Source organism: Callithrix jacchus, chromosome 1 (assembly GCF_049354715.1).
Source record: "Callithrix jacchus isolate 240 chromosome 1, calJac240_pri, whole genome shotgun sequence".
Taxonomy (NCBI): domain Eukaryota; kingdom Metazoa; phylum Chordata; class Mammalia; order Primates; family Cebidae; genus Callithrix; species Callithrix jacchus.
In genome coordinates this window covers 93,562,427-93,576,179 of record NC_133502.1, presented here as the reverse complement: position 1 = coordinate 93,576,179, position 13,753 = coordinate 93,562,427, and the positions used below count along the sequence as shown (strand labels likewise).

Sequence of the window (13,753 nt, the reverse complement as noted above, 5' to 3'; positions counted from 1 at the left end):
TCAACCAGAAATATGTGTGTGTGTGTGTGTGTGTGTGTGTGTGTGTATTTATATATATATACACACACAATATGTATATACACTATATATATACACACTATATATATAACTATATATATACACTATATACACACTACATATATACTATATATATATACACACACACACAAACACAATGAAGAGACACTCGAACTTTGTTCTTTAGATGTTTAAAGGGGCAATGAATGAATGAATGTTCTCGAAGCAAGAAGTAACCTAATTACAGTGGTTTTAAGAACATAGCTGAGAGAGTTCAAAGACTAAATTAGTAGTAAGAAGGATGTGAAAGTGGGATAGTCTTTAACCAGGGCAGTAGTGATAGAAATGAAAGAACTGAAGAGAAGAACTATGGAGAAGTTGAAGTTGAATGAGCAGTAATGACTTGATACAGACAAGCCCACTGATAAGGGACTTCAGAAAAGGGCCAACCATGATTTAAATGGGTCATGATCTGAATGTAGATAACTGAAGGATGGTGGCTAAAAAGCTCAGAAGACAGGAATAGATACCAAAGACACAGGGTTTGTAGTTAACAGTGGGAAAGGGGAGGACTGAGTGCCCCCAAGAGGGGAGGAACAGACGAGAGATTTATCGAAGAGAAGAAAAGGTAAGGATATCTGATGAAGTTAATGAAGAATGGCTTTTTTATTTTGTCGGTGAAGCAAAACCCAGGCTCACTAGTTAAGAAAGGAGGAATTGGAGTAGCATTGGGATCTTAAATGTTTTATGACTTTTAAGGTCACATAAATGGGACTTGGATGGGGATTTGGGAAGTGGATTACTGCACAATTTGACTTCTTATTTGGTCGCCTAACATTTCCTTTATGTGATCTAATAATGGGTGCAAAAGCAGCTCAATGAAAGACTAGTCCTAACAAGATCACAGTTTCCCAAGAATGTTTCATGTTCATCTCCAGGGTTTTTAAGTGATTTAAAAAAAAATTTTAAGTATTTGTTCTTTAGAAAACAATTAGAAAAGAAAAGGCATGTATGCCAAGTCTCAAAATAAGACAGATCACATTTTAGATTTGTGAATGGACAAAATCAATGAAAACAAGAGAACCGTCAACAGACCATTGTACACAAACAATAAAATTACTTCCCCTTCACACATTTTAGCACATGGTTCCGGAAAATGAGATGTTTCACCAGGCCCTTCAGTTCTGGCCATAATAAAATAGACTAATTGAGATTTTTAACTAAAAGAAAAAAGAAAAGAAAAGCAAACAACGTCTTTAACAAACAGTACCCAGAATTGAACTGGCCCGGTTTAATAGCCATTTATACAAATAACTGGTTTCACAAAACTAACTGACATTTGCCTACAATTTTATCAACCTACGTTCAGTGTGTGAGTAATAATAGGATTTACTTTGCCATCTCAAAATTGGCCTCTGAAAATCTACACAGTTCTAATTTACCTACCCTAATATTGGGGAAATTTAGTTTAAATGACACTTTAATTATTGCTTTCTCTGTATTTCATAGTTAGTTATTACCATTTTAGCCTTTTCAGGTTCCATGTGCACATGTAATTCCAGTGAACTACAAAGCAAATATAGATTACCAAAAGGTTACATCTCAGAATATTTAATAAAGCTAAAAACTAGCAAAATGCAAACTATTTCAAATGCCAGACTGTTGAAGTGCTAGACTCAGGAACAGAGTCTGCTGAGCTCCAAAAGTCTAAAATTACTTTAGCAAAGGACAACAGTGGCAGTGGAGGTGGGTAAGATAACTGAGAGGGTCTCAAACTCCTGACGTCAGGTCATCTGCCTCCCTCGGCCTCCCAAGGTGCTGGGATTACAGGCATGAGCCACCTGACAGCCTGACCAACATGGCACAATCCTGTCTCTACTAAAAATACAAAAATTAGCCGGGTGTGGTAGCACACGTCTGTCATCCCAGCTACTCGGGAGACTGAGGCAGGAGAATCACTTGAACATGGGAGGAGGAGGTGGCAATGAGCTGAGATCGAGCCAAGGCACTCCAGCCTAGGTGACAGAGTGAGACTCTGTCTAAAAAAATAGTAACAGAAGATGAATCGATAGGAATTGGCAACTCATTAAATGCATGTAAAGGAAAGGGTCAAAAATAAGTACAAAGCCTAGGTGACTTGGGAGAAGAAACTGAATGAAAAAGCTCAAGCTATCAGGAGAGGAAGGAATCAAACACCAGGGAGGAATTCACAACAGAAGGGCGGAAAGGTATTCCATCCTCAGAACTAGGAGGGAAGGAGGAGGAACTCAGAGATGTCTAAGAGAAGATTAGTTGATGAAATTTGTATGAGCTGAACTTTTATTTCCTCAGTGATACTAGGTAATCAGCTCAGAGTGAGGGAAGAGTCCTGTGGGCAACGGGATACTGGAATACCAGAATAGATTGCTTTCTGCTGCTTAGCCATTGGTGATGGTCTAGAATTACCATCCCTGACAGAAATATGAGATCCAACAATCATGAAATAAGGTTTAAAACAAGGAGCCTTACATTTTTATTTTATAACAAATGATCTATTTTACTAGCTAAAGTGAAGGCCTTAAAGTAGGTTTAATAGTGAAATATTTGAGGGGACACACACACACAAAACCCAGGCTTCCTAGGCTGACAACACAATGGCAAAAGGTGACAGACTGTCCTCCTCAGGGTCTTCAATCCAAGAACATTGAAACGATTGAGATTTTAAATTAAGTACATCTCCTCTCTTCTGATTACTGAACTTGTTCAAGCTCTACCAAACCTCCAATAATTGAGAGAAAGATAAGGCATCAAAAATTACATATACACCATGGAATATTATGCAGCAATCAGAAATGATGAGTTTGTGTCGTTTGTAGGGACATGGATGAATCTGGAGAACATCATTCTCAGCAAACTGACACAAGAACAGAAAATGAAACACCGCATATTCTCACTCATAGGTGGGTGATGAAAAATAAGAACACATGGACACAGAGAGGGGAGTACTAAACACTGGGGTCTATTGGGGGGAAAAGGGGAGGGCCACTGGGAGGGGGAGGGGGAGGTGGGGAGGGATAGCCTGGGGAGAAACGCCAAATGTGGGTGAAGGGGTGAAAGCAAACAAAACACACTGCCATGTGTGTACCTATGCAACTGTATTGCATGCTCTGCACATGTACCCCAAAACCTAAAATGCAATAAAAAAATAAGAATTAAAAAAAAAAATTACTGGTTGTCAATTTGAAACCCATTCACCCTCTGGCATGTTTCCTTTCGGAAAATTTTCCCTTCCAGTATGTGACTTAGTAAGCTGAATAGTCTAAGCAATCATAGAAATCAAATTGCTTCACCATGGATTGGTTTAGAAAGGAGTGTTCAACCAGCTCTGGCAATGAGGCCTGAGGGAGTTGGCTGCAGGGCCTTTGGGTATGGTTAGGTGGTTTCTTCTTCCTCTGGACATTCTGATATTTGAATGTGACTCCTAGTAACATACAATCATCTGGTGACCATGAAGGAACACATCAGGGACAAAGCTAACAGAATGGGGATGACAGAAGGGAAGACAGAAAGGATATATTTTAGGCTCTACGTTAACCAACGTGAAACCATCATACCTCAGTCCTTTTATGTGAGAGAACATTTTACTAATGTTTTAATTTTGTTGAGGGTTGTTACTTGTTGCAGATGCTATCCCAACTGATTTAAGGGGGCCAGAGCCAGAGGAGAGATAAAGTCCCTTTGCTATTCACAACTTAAACTTATTGCCTGCTTGATTTTCCCAGTCAGCCAAGACACTTTTAACAGAGCCCTGAAGTGAGTGTTATAGCGTATGTCCGGCTGTTGTTACACATGTGCATAACTACCTATGACTGTCGGCCTCCCTGAGCATTGGAGTCATAAATCAAAGTTCTGTGTTGTGTGGAAGCAAGGGTTTTGAAAGAAGTGAGCCTTACAGTTCAAAGTATAAAGAGAAGCCACTTAAGGATATACAGATCAAAATCTTCATGAAGGAAGAAGAGAAAAACAGTTTTATTTCAAAACAGATAAATCTCTAATGAGCTTTAAGATTTCTATGATTTGCTTCCAAAGAGCAGGCAATGAAAAAAAAATGTTTCATGTGGAATATACTCCCTGACCTAAAAATAGCACTTGAAAAAAACTTGCTCATTTCATTTGCAGACTGTTAATAGCAAAACTCAAACTGGAGGATCTTTAACATGCTCTGCAAGTAACATCTGAAAGTACGGTCACCCAAAACTTTGTTTTATAAAATGCCAACAACCAAGACTTCAACATAAGGCCAAAACAAATAACTTAATGAGAATATAACTAAATTCGAAAGAAAAATTACCAGTCCTTAAGAAAAATGTATTATTCAAAAATGTTCATTTACCTGCAAACACTATAAAACCAAATTCAACACTGGATCTTTGATGTGACTGTATATTTTTATCATAAATATTTTTAAAAATCAAAGGCAGTTACATACGCAAAGGATGTATAAATAGTCGTTATTTTACTACAAAGAGTACAGCTTTAAGGTTCCTATTTGGAATCATAATATATTTCAGCAACATAACACTGTGTGCAAGCTGATCACCAAGCCTTAAAAACACACACATGCGCGCGCACACACACATGCTAACCAGTATTTTTTTGTCTCTTGAGATATATAGATATGTGAAAATTTCTCACAAGTTTAAAGGAGCCTACGCAGCTTTCGATTTCTTTTAAATATAATAAGGGAAAAAAATTCTTCTGCTGCAAAATGCAATTAAAACAATCAGAATTAAAAAGTGTTCACAATGAATATTTTCCAAAGGAACGTCCCAGAGACTTTCTCTTTAAGACACCCTACACATGACTAGTATCGTAGTGGGAATCTATGAGTCAGAAAAGAACTGGAGAACAGAAAGCAATATAGACTACGAACACAAAAAGAATTAAGATGAATGGGTCAGGAGTTGAAAACAGCAGAGATGCCATCAAGTGGTGAAGAAAGAATTCTTTGAGTGGAATGCTTTTTCCAGACATCGCCATCTGGTGGTCAGTTTTGAGAATCATTTTAGACTGGTCAAACTACAGTATGAATACCGGTCTCTCATGCAGTCTTTAAGGCTTGATAACTCCTCATTGACTCTAACAGAGTACAACCCATTAACAATCTTTAACCACCACTTAAATGACAGAATCGTAAGGAATAATAAAAAAAATCAGTCACAATTCTATAAGGGAGGTAAAGTACATTTTAGAATCCAGCTTCAAATATTTTAGGGAATTTTTTCCATAATAAATCCAAATTGAATAGATATTTAAACCTGTATTTAATCTTAAAGCTATAATTTTTACTTTTCCTTCCTATATACCTTGGCAGCCTGATGTTGGGATCATAAGTTTTTGTTGTTATTCTCATTTTGCTTTTTATTTTTACCTGAAATACATCTTATAAATCATTTTATATGTGAAATCATTTATTTCCATCTTCAAAAAGTATTTTTGTATCATCTTCATCGGACTGGGCACTGATTCAGGCATTGGTTACACAATGGTGAGCAAAATGGACATACTGCTGTCCTTACGCTTATAATCCAGTATAGGTGACAGATACTCAAGAAAAGTATCTGTCATCGGTTTACTCATTTGAAATCTATGTACTGAGCATGCAATATTTCTTATGACTGTTCAGGGATACATCAGAGAGAAAAACAGATAAGGATTCCTACTCTCAAGGAGAGCTTTGAAGTATAAAGGAGGATGTGAACAAAGGTCGAGGGAAATGACACTGAAGCTTCGATGTGAAACATGAGAAGATGCCAGCAGTAAGGGGCAGGAGCCAGGAGCAGAGGGATCTGGATTGCAGGTGCATGTGCAAAGGTCCTCGGATTTGTTAGTGGAGGGGTGTTAGGCAGAGTAGCTAGAGGACAACAAACAACGGGGAGAGTGAGATGACCTGGGGCAAGAGAGGTAGGAGGGGACAGGTCACTACAGCATGTTATAGGTCATGGAAGAGACAGAGTTTGATTTTCAGTTTAAGAGCAATGGGAGGCCATGAAAACATAGTCACAGGAATGACATGATTTTCTTTGTTTCGAAAAGATCAGTTAACCTGCTTTTTGGAGGAGGGCTAGAGAAATGAACAGATAAATGGATGGAAAGGAAGACAGGTATTATTGTACTTTTAGAGACAGTTTCCTTTTGTTGTTATTTTAAGAGAAAAATGAATTTGATATCAATCTTCTGAAGCCATATCCCAGACTCCTACCTGCTTCATTAATATTAGTGGATGGCAGTTTTTGACCTGCAAATATTCCCGATACATGTTCTTGTGCTCAGGAAATCAGTAAACACAAAGATTAATGCTCATATTGCCTTATTCACCACTTTCATTTCCTCATGTGAATTCCCTTATACCACCAATCTTACCCTCTGATAAACCAACTTGGTTCTTCTGTGTTCATCTTCTCTACAATCTAAACGCTTATATCTTCCTCATTTTCGGGAATCTCACAATGCTGTCTTTTATTCTTGGGCACTTCATCATAAATGTTTAGTTAACTAAATAAAAAATGAAATTTAATATTAATTCATTGTGCCATAGAATTTTAATTTTTAAAAATTAGAATCCTCACTTCCCCAAAGGAAATTTTTTAAATTTTTGTGGTTACTTAGGTATATATGTGGGGTACATGAGATATTTTGATACAGGTAAGCAACATATAATAATCACATCATAGAAAATGGGTTATCCATCATCTCCAGTATTTATTTTATTAAATAACCCAATTATACTTTTAGTTACTTTAAAATGTACTATTATTTGACTATAATCACCCTGTTATGCTACCCTAGGTCTTCTTCATTTCTATTTTTTTTTAACCCATTAACCATCTTCTCCCACTATTACACTATCCTCTCCACCTTCTTATAACCATCCTTCTACTCTATCTCCACATGTTCAATTGCTTTGATTTTTAGTTCCCACAAATAAGTAAGAACTATTTATGTTTGTGTTTCTGTGCCTGGCTTACTTCACTTAACATAAGAACCCCCAGTTCCATCCATATTGTTGAAAATGACAGGATCTCATTCTTTTTTTATGGCAGAATAGTATTACGTTGTTTATATGTACCACATTTTCTTTATTCAGTCATCTGTAGATGGAGACTTAGATTGCATCCAAATCTTGGCTATTGTGAACAGCAGTGCTGTTCAACTGACTCAAAGACAAATGTTTGTAGTAAGGAAGAAACATGCATTATGGCTTAGGTCATAACTCTCTATGGGGCAATTTTGCTTTCCTGGGGAACTTTTGGCGATATCTGAAGACATTTTTAGTTGTTGCAAGTGGGAATGAGTGTACTACTGTCATCTAGTTGGTAGAGGTTAGAAACGTTGCTAACCATCACAACACCACACAGGACAGCCACTCATATATAACACACAGCATTATATGGCCAAAAATGTCAACAATGCCAAGGCTGAGACCACTGGCTTCAGGCTAAAGTTTCAATTTCTCTTCATACATATTAAAATGGAGCAGTTGCCCCCAAATTTATCATACTAGAAATTGTTTTGGTAAACAATAAAGTAACAGTAACAGTATAGAAATTCCTCAAAAAATTAAAAATAAAACCACCCTATCATCTAGTAACCCCACTACTGGGTATATATCCAAAGGAAATGAAATCAGTGTGTCAAAGAGATGTCTGCACTCCCACGTTCCTTGCAGCAATATTCACAGTAACCAATATATGGAATCAGCCTAAATGTCTATCAATAGATGAATGGATAAAGAAAATTTAGTATATGTACATAATGGAATACTTACTATTGAACCACAAAAAAGAAGAAAATTCTGTCATTTGTGACAACATATATGAAAGTGGGTGACATTTTGTTTTGTTTTGTTTTTTTGAGACGAGTCTCACTCTGTCGCCAGGCTAGAAAGCAGTGGTGTGATCTTGGCTCACTGTAACTGTTGCCTCCTGGGTTCAAGCGATTCTCCTGCCTCAGCCTCCTGAGTAGCCAGGACTGCAGGCACCATGCCCAGCTAATTTTTGTATTTTTAGCAGAGACGGGGCTTTACCATGTTGGCCAGGATAGTCTTGACCTCGTGACCTCCAAGATCCGCCCGCCTTGGCCTGCCAAAGTGCTGGGATTACAGGCGTGAACCACCGCACCAGGCCAGATAACATTATTTTAAGTGAGATAAACCAAGCACAGAAAGAAATACCATAGTATCTCACTTATATGTGAAATCTAAAAACGCTAAATTCATAGAAGGGAAGAGTAGAATGGTGGTACCAGAGGCTGTGTTGGGAGGATGTTGGTCAAAGAATATAAAATTTCATTTAGACAGGAGGACTGAGTTCAGGAAATCCACTCTACAGTCATCACAACGTGGCGACTGCAGTCAGCAGCAATGTATTACATATTTGAATATTGCTGAGAGATTTTTAAGTGCTCCCACCATGGAAAGTTATAAGTATGTGAGTAATGCATATGGGTACTAGCTCAAATTAGCCATTGTACAATGTATATATACTTTATCACATCATGGTGTACATGATAAATATATATTATCATCAATTAAAAACTAAATGATTGTTTTTAAGAAGAAATCACTTTGGTTTTATTCAAAATATTATGAGCTACAAAAATAATATTTATAAAAGGTTGAATGCCAAACTACAATAACAATCAGTCTCGTACACATTTACACGGTCTGCATAAGCTTTATATGTACAATATAAGATCAAATGTAATGCGATTTCTAAATTGCAGTGGTGGTAAGGGCAAGGATAGAAAAGAAAGAGGCTGGAACAGAAAAATTAAAGATGAAAGAAATGCAGACAAAGGCTCCTTTCTGACCTTTCTTCCAGGTAAGAATGGCTAAAATTTTCCAAATATCAAAAGAAATCAAAAGCTATCTTTTCATAGACAGCTTTGATTCCAGCAAAGCCACACCCAGTTTTGGACTCGGCCGATTTCTGTAGCCATGGAGCTGTTTTCTTCTCTTAACGTAGCCACAAAGTGATTTTTATCTAAGTCCCTATAGCTACCACTAATCCATGACTGGATTGGCTTCAAGCAAACATGACCAGAACCTACCACTGTGACCATCTCTAATAATTTCTGCATTCCTAGTGCCTCATGTCTAAACTCTCTAAACCATCTTGCTTCCATATATGTGGAAGATTTTTTAAAATTTTTACTAATTTTTATAATGCTCATTTTAAAAAATGCTAAATGGCTAGACAAGAATTAGGAGTCTCCTGTACTAAGAAACAAAAGTGAACAAAAATTTTAAAAGAATGCTTTAAATCCACTTGGAAAAATCTTTTACAAGATCACCGTAATACCTATTGGCTAGCCAGGTATCCCACAATCCTGCCCACAGTTGCAGAGACCAGGCACCTCATCATAAACCATTCCTTCATCAATCCCGTCCACACACCTCTGCTAAAACAGTTTATTAGCATAAAACATCAGTTAGTATAAAAGACATATGCTATACACAAATGGAAGATAAAAAGAAGAGACAAAACCTTGATAAAATAATATTTTGCCTGATGATATTCAAGTCTATTCTGGTTTGAGTCATTTTTTAACTGTGTTTTTAAACCTGAGAAAAAACATACCTTTGCCACATACTAACTGTAAATTTATAGTTCTTGTAACCTTGGGCAAGTCTTTTATTCTGTGCCAGCATCTATCTTATTATGTGTAAAATAATGGGTTTCTATATGCTCATTTTAGTTGTAAAAACTCTGTATGGTTATTATTCTGAGTAAATTCATAATGTGAACCTCTTTTCTCTTGGAAGAAAGCCAACTCTGCTGCTTCTTATGGACAGCTGTAGCCACAATTATCTTGTTTTCAAAAATGAATGATCTATAGCCAACGAAGAGTTAGTGGTTTAAAAAAAAAATTACTGCTTCTCCTTTGATCTGCTTCCAAGATCCAAGATGTGACATATTCAATAAGGATTTGGGCCCTTCTGAAGGCCATTCTGTCTCTTTTCTCTTTTATTTAGAAGGAAGGTGACCATGAATGCAGAAAAGAGAGAAAGTAGGAGTAACCTTCAAAGTTAAAATGCTCAACATTTGACTGGAGAGCATCTCTTTGAGAAGGAAATGGAGTTGGAATTCAGATGTAGTTTCTGGGGTTAATGTTTTCATGGCTGAAATCACCATATATTAATGAGTAAACACAACCTTGCCTCCAATTTCATTATAGTCCTAACTTTCTTGCACTGCTCCCTTCTCGACAGTGGTATGTCCATTTACTAGTAGAGAAGGACTATTCTTTTTCTTAGTGAGCACCAACTGTGTGACAGGAGCCAGGCACATAGGACTGAAGAATACTGATGATAAAGGATCCCCCAGGCTGGTACATAAAAAGAATAGTATCCAAAAACTTTAATAAAATGTGATGAGAACTTTGAGAACTCCATACTGCCGGGTATGGATGAAAAAAAAAGATTCCTTGGGTATGTCAGAGCAAGTTTTAAAAAGGTGATATTTGAATCTCATCTTGAAGGATAAAGAAGACTTCATCAAGCAGCCAAGCTAAGGGAAAGGATTTCAGATAGGAAGGAATGCATGAGAGCCATGACAATACGCATGACATGGCATCTAGATACAGCTTGATGGGGCCAAAACAAAAGGTGTGTGCAAGAAAAGGTGATAGCAGGAGGCCCTTGCAAGGCATGTTAAAAATTTTGTGCTATGACTTATAGGTTGATATGAAATTTGAACATTTAGAGAGACAAATAAAATAGTATTTTATAGAGTGTATTCCACAGCAAACAAATTCTCTCTGTACTCTTTCAAAAAAAAATACTGGTAAGTCAAATTTAGGAAAAGTTGTACATTATAACATCTTGGATATTCATAATGTATAAATCCTGAAAATTCTGATAAATCTTACAATGAAGAACCCTGAAATGGTTAATCCAGCATTTCTCAAATGTACCATGTTTAACATGTGCAGAATGAGTGTTTGCAGAGCACTCTGGGAAATACGTAGTAATATAAGTAAATTTGCAGGAGTAGAAGAGTTACTTTAATGTTATCCTTCTAAAGTAATGTAGCAGATGGGCCAGAGGAGAAATCCATTAGGAGAGGGCTGTAAACGTACAGATAAAGATGATGAGGCCTTAAATTGATAGGAAACCACAAGGGAGGGGCTGTTAGATAAAGGACAGGGAAGAGAGAGTTGAGAGAATATGGTAAATAACTATATGGTAAGTTAGTAGAGTGTAAGGAAGAGAGGGAGGAAGATGGATCCCAAGTTGTCAAACAGAGTAACTTAGTAGATGGGATCATTTTCCAGAAGAGGGAAAACAGGAGGAAGAACGGTGTTGGCAAAATACAGTGATTTCGGTGCTGTTGTGATGAGAATCTTCATGCCATAGACCCAATGACTAGTCAATAAAAACTATGTGATAGTGATGGCAAAACATTACATATGAAGTATTTTTCAATATAATAGCAAAGCATGGGCCTGATTAAGCTATTTAAGATATGTTTTCCTTATGCATTTATGTAAACAACTTATATAAAATGAGTTGATTTATACCAGGAGAAACTGTGTATGTATGACACTCCTCAGGAAAATACCTTCTTAAAACCAGTAAACGCAAGTGAATGTATCTTCGTATTTCTATGTATACAGATGTCTGTACTTCCATATACATGCATTTTTAAAGCTGAGACAGAGTGCTGGTGGGTCTTCTGATAATGTCATCTCATGGCCAATGTCTCTCCATTATAGCTGATACTTTGATAACTGTTTTGATGTTCATCCAAAAGTCTAATTGCTTCATATTCTAAGGAGGTGATATTTCTTTATCGGATATGTAAAATGGGGTAACGGAGGTATCTGGTCATTTTTTGTTAAATTGCATTGTGAGGTGATTTTCCTGTACTCGCTCAGTAAGTATTTATGCCTGAAGAATGCATGTCTGAAGGTTTTCACCATCTAAAAAGCATCAGGATTTTACATTTTCTAAAAGCAGACAAAAGGCTAAAATTATGAAAATGAAATATTCAAGGCATAAAACTTCACAGACACATTTTCTAGGTAAATTAAGTGTCCCTCATTTATGTACCCGGCTCTTTGCACACATTGGCCTATTTAATTCTTACCAATAATATAACAAAGTGAATGCTGTTATTAACCCCACTTTTCAGATGGAAAAACTGAGGTTAAGTTAATGCTCCTGGTGGCAAAGCTAGGACTTGAATCCAGGCAGCGTGGCTCCAGCATCTGGTGTCTTGCACCACCTCAACCAGGCCGTACCTTTTTTGTACTTTTTCAGCAGTGATCTTTCAAGCTAGTGTCCCCATGAATTCTATTTGTTATAGGGAGTACACCCTATCCGTCATTTAGATTTTTAACATTATTGAGAATGAATTATCTCTTATCTCATTATTTTCCTACTGAGAAATGAATGACTTATATGATAATGATTACTTGGTATTTACCTTGTGGAATTTTCATTTTGAATTTTTACCCCATAAAGTAACACTTACTTTTAATTAACATGTCTATACTTTAAAATATGCTGACGTTAAATTCATATGTTCCTGTGTGATTGCTGGCTACTGGGTATTGTGATAATTGCTTTACATGCATTATATTTAATCTTTACAACATCCACAGAATATTTTACAGATAAGGAATCTAAAACCCAAAGGCGTAACAAAATTCTCCCTGGTCTCAGTGTCCTGAAAGTTACCCTCTTAAAAGTTACAATTATTTGGAGAAGTCATGATAAATTTTTACTCTTAATTTTTTTAATATTTAATTTAAATATTTAATTTTTAAATATTTTACACACACACACACACACACTTTAAATTCTGGGATAATGTGCAGAATATGCAGGTTTGTTAGAAAGGTATACATGTGCCATGGTGGTTTGCTGCACCCATCAACTCGTCTTCTACATTAGATATTTCTCCTAATGCTATCTGTCCCCTTGCTTCCCAACCCCCAATGGGCCCCTCCCTGTGCCTGGATGTTCTCATTGTTCAACTTCCAATTATGAGTGAGAACATGCAGTGCTTGGTTTCCTGTTCCTGTGTTAGTTTGCTGAGAATGATGGTTTCTAGCTTCATCTATGTCCCTGCAAAGGACATGACCTCATTCTTTTTTTTTGGCTGCATAGTATTCCGGGGTGTATATGTGCACATTTTCTTTATCCAGTCTAACATTGATGGGCATTCGGGTTGGTTCCAACTGTTTGCTATTGTGAATAGTGCTACAACAAACATGTGTTTTGTCCTATTCTGTAGGTTGGCTGTTGATAGCTTTTTTTGTTTTTATGGGTTTTTTGTTTGTTTTTGTTTTTGTTTTTGTTTTTGTTTTGCTGCAGAAGCTTTTTAGTTTAGTTAGATCCCATTTGTCAATTTTGGCTTCTGATGCAATTGCTTTTGGTGTTTTAGTCGTGAAGTCTTTGCCCATACCTATGTCCTGAATGGTATTGCCTAGGTTTTCTTTTACAGTCTTTATGGTTTTAGGTCTAACATGTAAATCTTTAATTCATCTTGAGTTAATTTTTGTATAATGTGTAAGGAAGGGGTCCAGTTTCAGCTTTCTGCATATGGCTAGCCAGTTTTCCCAGCAACGTTTATGTTTATAGTAGAATGACCTGGACTGGATAGCATGGTCCCTCATAGCACAATCCCTCACAGCTTCCCTTCACTAGGGGAGGGAGTTCCCTGACCTCTTGTGCTTCCCAGGTGAG

The 13,753-nt window shown here is 36.9% G+C and overlaps 1 protein-coding gene and 1 long non-coding RNA gene across 10 annotated transcripts in view; both read right to left on the bottom strand.

Annotated features, from left to right (window-relative positions):
* Positions 1 to 13,753, bottom strand: part of TRPM3 (transient receptor potential cation channel subfamily M member 3) — a 980,420-nt gene that overhangs the window by 767,180 nt on the left and 199,487 nt on the right. The gene's annotated exons all lie outside the window — the stretch shown is intronic.
* Positions 1 to 13,753, bottom strand: part of LOC118146211 (uncharacterized) — a 43,168-nt gene that overhangs the window by 19,928 nt on the left and 9,487 nt on the right. For all 3 annotated transcript variants that reach the window (XR_004731943.3, XR_013526434.1, XR_004731816.3), the window contains exon 2: positions 6,421 to 6,552. This is a non-coding gene — a long non-coding RNA (uncharacterized LOC118146211). The remainder of the gene's footprint in view (positions 1 to 6,420; positions 6,553 to 13,753) is intronic.